The sequence below is a fragment of the Sapajus apella genome, unplaced genomic scaffold (assembly GCF_009761245.1).
Source record: "Sapajus apella isolate SASKATOON/1434 unplaced genomic scaffold, GSC_monkey_1.0 scaffold21, whole genome shotgun sequence".
Lineage (NCBI taxonomy): Eukaryota > Metazoa > Chordata > Mammalia > Primates > Cebidae > Sapajus > Sapajus apella.
This window is the reverse complement of record NW_022436961.1, coordinates 16,792,070-16,804,396: the sequence shown is the minus strand read 5'-3', so window position 1 is coordinate 16,804,396 and position 12,327 is coordinate 16,792,070. Positions and strand designations below refer to the sequence as shown.

At 31.3% G+C, this 12,327-nt stretch overlaps 1 pseudogene; it reads right to left on the bottom strand.

Moving 5' to 3' along the window:
• Nucleotides 1–10,557: 10,557 nt before the first annotated feature.
• LOC116558530 lies at nt 10,558–10,707 on the bottom strand (annotated as a pseudogene).
• Nucleotides 10,708–12,327: the final 1,620 nt, after the last annotated feature.

Sequence of the window (12,327 nt, the reverse complement as noted above, 5' to 3'; positions counted from 1 at the left end):
TAATGAATGCTTTTGTTTCAGAAGGGAAACATCATTAGTGTGGTCTACATTTATTTTATACATGCATAACAAACTCCTTGGTATTCATAAAACCAATATATAAAGACCATATTCCAAAATGGGCCCAGTATGGATTTACTTAGCCAAGTTTAAACTTTCACTGCTTGCTGAACATTATTTGGAGAATATAATTAATTTGAAATGCTCGTAAAATCAGAGGGCTATTTTTTAAGTGTTAACTGATATGGGTCTGCTCTTTGAGAAAGCCAATGAAAAACATTAAAGGAAATGAGGTATAATGAACTGTGGTTCTTTTTTTCTTTTCAGTCTTAATATCTGATTTGTTCGAATATTTATAAATAAAAGCCAAACAGGGTTAAAGATGGGCAAGGACATTCGTTAACAATGGAGATATGTAATTTGGAGTTTGAGTGTCTTGTTATTTATACAATTCTTTAAATCAGGTCCATGATTCGTTTATTTTGTTTTGTACTTTCATGTAAATGTTTTCTTGTATAGATATATAAAAAATGGAACTATTTTCTTACACATACTATGCAACATGTTTGTAAAATTGCAATATTACCAAAATTACAAAAGCTGTGCTTTTGTACTCTATCTTGCTTTATGTAAAATCACTTTTTCTATTTAAATGGACTGTCTGTCCTATAAACTGTAGATAACATATCTATTCAAAAATCAGTCTATTGTATCTTTTGTTTAGATTGAAGTGAATTGGGGTGTATTTTGGGGGAGAGAAAATGCAGCAAAGTTTTGGCAGTTGGAAACCTTTTTTTTTTCTCTGAAATGAGACCTTTCAAAGCATGCAATGAGCTCATATAATTTAAGATCTCTCCTGTGATTCTTGTAATTTGTCCTAATTTTGGTGCTACTATGTAATCATGATTAAATGTGATAGTCAAAACAAAGAGGATCAAATCTTACATGCGATCATTTCATTTATTTTATTGAGTTTTTAAAAACAGTTCAAAGAAGAGTATTAATAGTGAGTAGAGACCTTTTCAGTTCTGTATTTTAAAAATCAATTCTATTAAGATGTATGTCTTAAAAATATTAAGCTTAATCCACATACTTATACAGGATAAAAATGCTTCTCATGAAAACCTGGTCATATTTTCCCTTGTAAATATATGACCAATAAAACTGAAGAATTCAAATCAATTTAATGATAAAATCACTACACTTTATTCAATGATAAGCTAATAGTTTATTCTTCGTAGAATCCCTCTGATTTGATTTTTGAGACCAAAAAAATTATGTGCACAAACTTATACCGCTGCATATACATATATCACATTACACACAACAATACACATATATGCAATGAAGAATATAAGCAGATACTAATCAGCATTACTTATTTGATGTATTTCTTCATTTCCTTGTTACATTCACTATATCTTAATCCAGGAGGATTTGAAGTAATCGCATGGACTTTATTAACTTTTAGCATATATCCAGTCCAATGCTGTACATACCTTGAGACAGACATTGTGCCACATTGTTTCCAAAACAAAACAGTGTTCACAGGAAGTTCCCCCAGACCAAGAGTCACTATTACTTTTTTTTTCCCCTTGCTATCCAAGTGTCTCTACACAGTTCCAGATATTATTTAGAAACAAAACAGAACTATTTACATTCCTCACGAAAACTTCCAAATGTTAATTCTAAACAGAATACAAATGAGTGCTTTCAGCTCAGGGAAGCATATACATTCTGAAACTAGAAAGTTTTGGATGGTTTGGTTATGTGTGCAACCAAATACTTGCACATTTATTTCCAGCAGATTCTTAGGACATTTACCAACCATACTAACGCCTGGATTTGCTAACCTCTTTTAATAGTGGGGCAAATAAGGAAACAAGTTTTTCTCTATACTCACACGCAACACTGGGATCAGATGTGTAGTTTTCCCCCACAATAACCAATACTCCCATGCCAGTTGCATGTCCTACAATTTAATTACATTTCCACACCAACTGAAGTTGGCACGGATGTCACAGGTTAAGGGCCCAATCCCACAAGATTTCCCCCTATTCCAGACCCAATTCACAAGTAATAGGACCCCAGGTTACCCACAATTTCTGTCTTAATGGGCTACTAATCCCATGATCCCTTCTTGGGTTTGAAAATTTGCTAGAGTGGCTCAGAGAACTGAGAAAAACAGTTTATTTACTATTGCTGATTTATTACAGAGAGTATTTTGAAGGATGATGAACAGCCAGATGAAAAGGCATGTAAGCTAAGGTTTAGAAGAGGCCAGAGGGCAGGGAGTTGGGGCTTGTCACTCTCCCAGCACATGAATATATTAATTGACCCAGAAGCTCTCTGAACCTCATAGTTTTGAATTTTTTATGGAGGCTTCATCATGTAGGAATGATGAATTATTTACTCCAGCCCACCCCCCCCAACCTCTACCTCTTGCTAGAAATTAGAAAGTGAGCCTGTAAGTCCCAAGTTTCTAGTCCCAAGCTTGGTCTTCCTGGTGACCAACTTCCTTCCAGGATTCCACAGAGTCACCTCATTTGAAGAAAAGACACTACTATTCACTCAGAAATGACCAAGGTCTTAGGAGTTCTCTCTCAGGAAATGGCTTAAAGACCAAATATGAAAACAAAAACTTCTCCTAGCATCCCTATTTACAAGGGTTTTAGGTGCTCTGTGTTAAGAACAAGAAACTGGCTGATATATACATTTCTTATTATTTTACATGGGACTATGGAGAATTGAGGTTGGGAATGGGTATTAAGCCAGATAATTCAATGCAATATTATATTAATGTTTTCAGAAGATTAGTATATTACTAAAATAACTGCTCCAGAAAATAGCACCTGTGTGATTTTTAAATGTTCCTGTAACTTCTTCTAATTACCATGCAGAAACTTACCCTCTTTAGGGAGGGCACATGACAAATTTTGAAATGAAGGTATTTAGTTACATTTCTCTTTCCCTCTTAGTAAGAATTATTAATTGCCATGAAAGCAGGTTTTATGGTAATGAAGAAATTTCACTTTTATAGTATTCACTAACACTTTTTAAAAATTAACACATTCAGCTAAAAAAATTATTCTAACTAAAAATGGAATCACTTGATTTATTTAAAATATAATTGGAACCCCTAGTGTTTTCATCACTCAAACATCACTGATACAAAAAAGAGAAAGTCTGTCAGAGAAAAAAGATTTAAGTGTAGCTTATAAATATATACTAAACTTTTTCTCAAAAACATCCCTAAATCATTGTTTTTAAAAAGTGGTACATATAAATCATAATGATAAAATGAATAAATTGGTCTAAAAATAAGGCTCAGTATATTTTATAAACTATTACTAAATATAACATCAAATTAGTTTTCCAGATATTTTTAGTAGATCTAGCCATATTTTCTAGGTTATAATCATTTATTTTCTCTATACAGCTATTTCCAGAAGGATACGTTTTCTTATGATATAGAGAACAAAAATATTAAAGGAAAGCCATAGAGAAGACAGAAGTAACAAAAAGGTTTAACACTATGCCTAGTTGGTATGTTGAATATTACATGTATGTTTAATTTTCCTGAAAACCAAAGATTTAAGGGAAAATGGTATAGATTATGTTGTTCTCAACATTTGAGAACACACACACCACTTCTTCTTAACATATATAATGTTTCCTTATGTTAAATCTAAAATACATTATTTTCAAAGTATTTATTGAAGGATGACTAAAGAAAACATGATGTGCTATTTTACTAAAATGTTCATATTATTAAAATTAGTTTTATGAAAATAGATTTTACTAATTTTATTGCTTTTATTTAACAATTACAAAAGGTAAGAGATTATGGTATTGTTTAGAGCATTGCAAAGCATGAAAACCTCAACTGATTCATAATTATGAATCATTAAAATATGCATAAAATATTAAGATGTATAAAACGTGAAATATAAATAGAATAAATCCAAAGCATTTGTGAACTAGCCATATTTTTTTCAAAAGTGCATCTAGTTTCTCTTATTGCGCCATCGTATTTGTATTATCTAACACTGTCTATAGATGAGTTGATCATGCAATGTAAGAGTAATTTGAAAAGTATTGTAGATTAAAAGTCTTGTTAAAACTCTGTACTATTTGAATTTTAAGAACATGAAAAACCTAGTACTTTCCTAGCGTTTACAACTTGCGAAAAGATTATGAATTCACTGGACACCACAACTAAGGGCTTTGAGACATCATGGGAAAAGTCAATCATTAGCTTTCAAAATTAATTAAGGAAATATAAAGCCTAAGAAATAGATAGCCAAAGTTCTAGAAATACATAATTCCTTGTTTCATTGGGTCAACTGAATTACTAAATTATATTTTATAGATCATCTTGAATTTATAACTGATTTAATGACATTCCACTAAGTTTTGAATGTACAGCATAGAATATCAAGTCAGTATTTAAAAGTAGGCTGAGAGTCTTGAAAAATAAATATAAGTTATTACTTCAAAGCAAAAGATGAATAGAAAAAAATTTATAAATAAGAATTGAAACTTCTAATTAAAAATTAAAAGAATATTCATTTATTTTTACATTTCACCTTTAGAAGTCTGTTTATTTTATAGTGGCTCTTCATAATGAACTGATAAAATTCCCATAAATAAAATGAATTTGAATTTTTCAAAAGGAATATCAGTAAATTTGAAATAAAAAATCAGATTTCAATTCCTGTGTTTCATTTCAGATACCATCTAATAACCTATATACATCTAATCTAAGTGAGAGGTGTAGACAATATGTGATCATACATGGATTTCACTTGGCATGCTAACTCTGATCAACTGAAAAGGGCTATCAAAATGGATCACAGGATATTGAGAATGGTTTAGGTGTAAGTTTAAGCTCTCTGGGAAAGAGTGGTATGATCATTTATAGAATCAAAGTTCTGGAATGATTGCCTAACTGCAACACATCTGTTCTATTTTAGCAGTCAGATGATATCAAGGTCTTCAACTCAACACGCAGCCTGTTTCCTGATTGTAAAATAAGGGGATTTAATGCCTAATATTTTTTAGATACATCAATGTTACTTTGTATCCTTCACAGATTTAATGTGTTTAATCCTGTGTTATAGTATTTCTTTTTTTACTCTAAGGTAGAAGTGTAACATATGGAGCTATATACTGAAATGAAAGGAATAAGGAAGGTGGCAACTGAGGTGGAAAGTTGTCAAGCATTTGACAAATTATGATCCATTATGTAATGCAAAGTATACAATGGAATTATCTGGGTTATGCAAGTTCTCTGAGTTCTGAGTAACAACTTTACTTGGTAGTATGCTGTTCAAAGACAGGCATAAATGAACTAACATGGACTAACCATATATTGTTTATTGTGTAATAAATTAAGACAATTTACATTACTTTTAAAAATATAATCTCAATATTTTTTGGATTAAGTTCAACTTATCCAAGTTTTATAGACAAGAAAGCTGTGTTTCAGAGAAATTAATCTCTATTACTTTTTTATATTTTAGTTCATTCATCCGCTCATGTATTCAATAAATAGTAACAAGCACCTCTATATATCAGCCACTCTTCTAGGTACTGCTAAGCAAACTTGGTTGATCAAACAAAGATAGACAAGGCCAATCTCTCCTGGAGCTTCTGGGCAGTGGGAGAAATGCAGACCACAAATAACATAAAAGTAAATAAACAAGATAATGTCATGTGGTGGAAAATTCTATGAAGAAAATAAGCAATGACACTGTAACAGGCTGAGTCTCATTTATTATAAGTGTGTTTAAGATAAGAACTTTTTCATTCCTAATTATAAAAGCCTTCTGTAGTAGGATATGTGCCTACCTGAACATTTGAATACCAGGTGTCAATTAGGAAAACAGAGTCAAGAGATGAGTGACTAAGATATTATACTAGATTTCAAATGAATAAAAGATTGCTGTAGCTAGAGAAATAAAAAAGCAAGAAAAAACTTTTACTGTAATTTTTTAATCTACAGTTGAATTCTAAATAATGAACTGATATTAAATTTTCAATGCTTCACATGTAGGATACCCTTTTTTGGCACTGGACAAATTCTATTTTAACACAGACCATCATTCCTGTTGATTTTACCTACTGGTAGCATAAGGAAAACTATGCTAGTCTGAGTGTATGATCCAGTACTAAGCATCTACATTTTTTTAACTTTGGAAGGCCCACCCCTTTGGAAAATCTTAAAAGGGGACCCTAATGATAAGAAATATGAACCTTGATGTCCTGAGTATTAAGAATGTGTGCTCATTGTATAATCACATACTCCTGGGGGCCATATTTCATCTGGATTTTGTTTCTTATAAAATGCTTGAAACAATCAGTGTGGCTCATGTCATGTCTAAAGATTTATTGTGGAGGTTCTTTTTCTCTTCATGTAAGATGTGGTAGAATGAGTTGGCTGTAAAATGAACTTGAGCATTACCACAAAATATACCCCAAAACTAATGTAGTTTCTCTTTCTCTCTCCCCCACCGCTTGCTCTTGTTCATGCTCTCTCTCTTTCTCTCGCCCTCTCTCTCTCTGTCTCTCTCTCTGTCTCTCTTACTCTCTTACAAATCTGTTGAATCAGATGTTCTCACATCATTGTGGAACATTTTATTTGTAGTCTTAACATGAATTCTCAAGATTCTCCTTATGGTTTGGCATGATTATTTCTATCCCTAAAATATTATAATGATTGAATAATAAATTATTAGCTTGTGAATTACTGTGAAGGTATTTAAAAATATTTATCAATGACACATTAAATTATGAACCTAAGCTATGGTAAAAAAAATTCCCTAAAAGGAGAGGAAATCATATAAATGAGACAGAGGTTGGGTAAAGTATTCTTTTAAACTTGCGTATCCTAATGTTTTATATTATTTAGTGTACTTCAGGGTACAGTTTGATAAACCTTCATGGCCAACCATACTGACTGACCTAAAAACATTGTAGAATTTAGAAACCCCAAAATTCAACTTTAAAACTACTCAACAAGTCACACAGAGAAGTTTAGGTCAGAAAAGTTTCCAACTGAGAAACCTCAGATTTTGTATTTTAGAGTACAGAGACAAGGTAACTTTCCTGAATCCAACTTGTGAGTGTGTTCATAGTTATCTCATCATAGGCACCATGGAAAATGAATAGTAAGAAATAATTAGAACAATTAAAGCACAGGAAAACAAAACAGAGAACCAGTATCTAATATGAACTACTTAAGAGAAACTGCCTTTTGCATTACAGTAACTCTGGTTTCCAAAGCCGGCTCAGTTCAGTTTGGTGGTACACCTATTACTGGTGAGACTAAAATAGACTCCAAGCCTCTGAGAGAGGAGACTGACCCATTAACTGCCCACACTGGTTAAAAAAAAAATTCCCCTTACAATATTTTTGCCATTCCCTAAACACCTATAAGCAAATTAATATAAATTCCATCTGGACTTCTAAAAAAACCAATTCTTCTAAGAAATAATATTTAACTGATATTTAATTATTTGATTTAACTAACTTAAAGTTAGTTTGTTAATTTTGGGCCAGCAGAGTGGCCTGCCCAAATTCAGATCATAATCACACAGGTTAAAAGTTTATTTATGATACTGAAGACAAGTAAGGAAAAAAGTGATGGAACTTAATCTGCTTGAACTTTCTGTTTGTTTTTGTTTTGTGTTATTTATAATCAAAATATTAATCTACATTCAGCAAATATTTATATATAATTCTGCTCTATTTTTTGTCTCTTGCAAGTTGAAGTAATATTGATCTACTTGGGTTAATTTGATAATGTGACAGATGCAAAAACTGTTAACATTAAAAGATTACATGCAAGAAAAGTTAGAGCAATATTTGAACACGGTGGCTATTATTTTTTTAAAATATATAGTTCTTTTTACATTATTCACATATTCTGAAATTAAAATGCTGAAAGAAAATGTAAAAATATGGCACTGTATCTGGAACACTGTGTTAGGTTTTTCTGCTATAATGGAGAAAACATTTATCCCATATGTGTAAAGAAAAAACTTATTTGAATTATCAGAAAATGATTTTCTTTTTGTCCTGCAATGACACTAAGTTCTGTAATGATGTGCAAATGATAATCCAAGGGAATTGCAAATGTTTACTTACTTCAGTACAGTGGTCAGTCTTTGTTCATAAAATACCGTGTTCAAAAATGTGATACATGTATAGTTTATAAAATTACATAGTATATTTTGAAAATTTAAGGAAATGGAGAAGGAAAAGTAGCCAAAACTGAAGGCAATTATTCTCATAAAAATGCATATGTTAAACTCAAAGCCATTATTTGCAAACATGATCTCCTCCATGATGGCTTTAACAATTGAAATATATATGTAATACACAAATAATTGGCATATGATAGCCTTCAAGTGATGCTATTCCTGCCAGCCTGGCATGTCAGTCCATGAAGGCTGGATTTGTATTTTTTTCATGACCTAAAAAAGAAAAATTATCTCAAAAAACAACAAACAGAACAGAAGTTACATATCTGAAAATATCTATTGTTCATTGAACAAGTTAGCATCTCTCTGAATCTTATCATGTTCTAGAGGTCTGTTTAATAATGTGGTACCTGAAAGTTTAATCATTTTAACACTTCTTCAAATATATTTTTAATAGGTTATGATATAATGGGGATACTTTATTCGGGAAGTCAAAATAAGACTATTTTTAGAAAATAGTCTCAAGCTGGATCACCCAAAGTTTATACTTCCAAAAATTAACAATTGCAACAAAGTAGGTTGCTTTCTAAGATAAAAGGTTAAATTTTCTTAGCATAAAACAGTCAACAGGAGAAATTTTAAGTAGAATTCGTTTAGTAATTGCTTTTGTATAGAAAATTTAATTAATTGAATCTGACTTTCACTTTAGGCTAATGAAAACATGCTCTATTTTTATCAGAAAATTATATAACTCAAATGAGCTCAAATGTAAGGCCATTTACAGAATTACTTTACAATTTCTTGAGATGTATAGGAAACTCTAATTATATTTACCCTAAGTTTACATAATCTGGCACACACTCTTAGTTTCTTTGTGTAAATGTTAATTCTTCCCACAGAACAATAAAGTCCATGATTTTTCATGAGCATAAGCCTAATTTTCAGAAAAAAATCATTGCCTGGTTTGAGTATGCTGAACTCTTACCTTACATTTTTTTTCTTGTTTTTCCCCTTTGCTAAGCCTCATGTTTCAAAATCTTGCATTTTTGAAACAATGTTAAAGTTTAATATTTCTACATATTAACATATATTTTGTGCTTTTACAAAATTAAAGATTTTATATCTAAAAAATTTTAATTATTGTCATATATTTCAGGTAACAGGAAGAATAAATTTGGACAACTGGGACAGTGTAATTTATGTCAGTTTGGTTAATGTCACTATATAATTTTAATATCTATAAGCATACTTTTCAAAAATGTTGCACATTTTAATTTTAAATTATTACTTTAAATTATTGTTGATATAACATATTTACATTACAATAAAGTTTCTACATACTGTATTATATCCTTTTGGAAATATATTTATATTGGAATTATTCAAAATATATATATATGTAATACATTGTAAAATTTTAAAATGTACATTACATTTTAAGTAAATGTAAATAAAAATATAAAATGAAAGTCTGCAGTCAAATATGATATATCTGTCTCTCATATTAAAAAGAAAATGATTACTATTCTAATGACATTATTTATCTTAGAAAAAATTCATTTGGGAAAATAATATTAAATACATTTAAAGAATCAAAATATTTAAGTGAATAAAAAATTGAAATACTAGCTGAGAATGCAAACTAATTCTTTAGTTTTTAAAGTTATGACAATGTGATTTTTTGTTTCATAACTGAGAATGTTCTACAAACATATGTTTTCTTCCATAAATTTTTCTCTAAGACCCTGCATGCAGAAGGCAGCAGTATTCATCTTTAATCAGACTGGGATATAAATCTCTTAGTGGAGACTCATGTTACATTGTATCAGTGTTTCCAAACGTGTTTCATTGAACACTTAGTTCTACAAAGTATCAGCAAGAGTTTTTGGGAAAACAAATTATATGCAAAAAACCAAAACACTGAACAGCAAAAACCAAACCCACAGAAAAACCTGGGTAATAAAAGACAAGTTCACTTGTTAAAGCCTCTACTATGTATGGAATAATGTCAAGGTGGAAAAACATTTTGTAATGACTCCCAGTTATTTAACCAGATAAATACTTTTTACTTCTTTTATTTTATTTATTTATTTTTTAAGATGCAGTTTCGCTCTTGTTGTCCAGGCTGGAGTGCAATGGTGCGATCTCGGCTCACTGCAACCTCTGCCTCCTGGGTTCCAGCAAATTCTCCTGCCTCAGTCTCCGAGTAGCTAGAATTACAGGCATGTGCCACCATGCCTGGCTAATTTTGTATTTTTAGTAGAGACGGGGTTTCCCCATGTTGGTCAGGCTAGTCTCCAACTCCTGACCTCAGGTGGTCCACCACCTTGGCCTCCCAAAGGGCTGGGATTAAAGGTGTGAGCCACCACGCCTGGCCTCAGAAAAATATTTTTAACAAAGAATATTACACTGAACAGTATGTTGGGCAATGCTGCTCTAGGTTTTAAACTTATAAGAACAGATACTACACTTGATCTTAGCCAAATGGCCGAGAAGCAACGCTCTAGGTTTTTAAGCAGCGTACAATATCGTTACTTGAGATTTGACTACATAAGTCACGCCACATTACTTTGCAAAGGAGTGCTTTAAAGATTCCTATCCAAAACATGCTTAGAAAACTTGACACTTAAGAAAAATAACAACTTCCTAATTTACCCTAAGAATTTTCCATTTGTTGAATGCAGTCTGAAATACTGAATTATAATTTTTCCATCTTGCTACCTTTGAGACTCAGAATTATTTTTCCTATAAATATGTAACAGAAATGTTATTTGTGACAAGTATATAAAATTACATGTTACATACAAATTATGTGAGAACTGGACTATCATTTTCCTTTTTGAAAGAGTTCAGATGATATCCATGCTCAAGCTACAGAAAGACTCTAGAAAACTGTGATTTTTTTTAAATATTTAGTAATAATGTATAAATCTAGCAATGATATAATCTCATATAATTTCATAATGCTTTCCTTATTTACTTAAAAAGTTATCTGTTCTCAGAGCACCTTTTATTTTTTGAAATTTAGACCCTGAATAACTGTAAAAGGTTTGTGGGTCTAAAAATACATGATTTGATTAAAATATTCTCCTGTTAAAAGGAATTGAGATTCCATGTGATTACCATCAAACTACCAAGGGCATTCTCACAGAATTAGAAAAAATCTATTCTAAAATTCATATGGAAACAAAAAGAGCCCACATAGCCAAAACAATCCTAAGCAAAAAGAACAAAGCTATAGACATTGCATTCCCCAGCTTCAAATTTCTCTGCAAGTTTGCAGAGAAAAGGCAATGCTTGCACCAGGCTTATGGGAATGTAAATTAGTTCAGCCACTGTGGAAGGCAGTCTGGAGATTTCTCAAAGGACTAAAAACAACTACCATTTAACACAGCAATCTCATTACTGGGTATATACCCAAAGGAATATAAATCATTCTACCATAAAGACACATTTGCATATATGTTCATCAAAGCAGTACTCACTATAGCAAAAACATTAAATCAACCTCAATGTCCATCAACCCATCAATGCCTGATTGGGTAAAGAAAATGTGGTACAAATATGCCACAGAATACTATGCAGCAATAAAAAGGAATGAGATTATGTTCTTTGTGGAAACATGGATGGATCTGGAGGCCATCATCCTTAACAAACAAAGGAACAAAAAGCCAAAACATACATATTCTCACTTGTATGTGGGAGCTCTACATTGAACACACATGCCTACAAAGGCAATGTCAGTGAAACAATACACAGTGTCGCTTACTCGAGGGTGGAGCTTGGAAGAAGAAATAGGATCCAAAAACCACCTATCTGGTACTGTGCTTTTCATGTGGATGATGAAATAATCTGTATACCAAATGCTTGTGATACATAATTTATCTATATAACAAATCTACTCCTGTACCTCTGACACTAAAAATTAAAAAAAAAAAAGAGCAAAAGGAAAAAACTAAATGAGGATAAATCCAATGTTAAATATAGAAAAGGCAGTTATCAGATAATTTATTATTTGTTGATTCAAATTCAGAGCATACAAAGATGCTTTTATCTTTATTTGCAAGAATTAATAACATAATCTTATTAATTCTAAATTATACTTAATAAATTATAATGC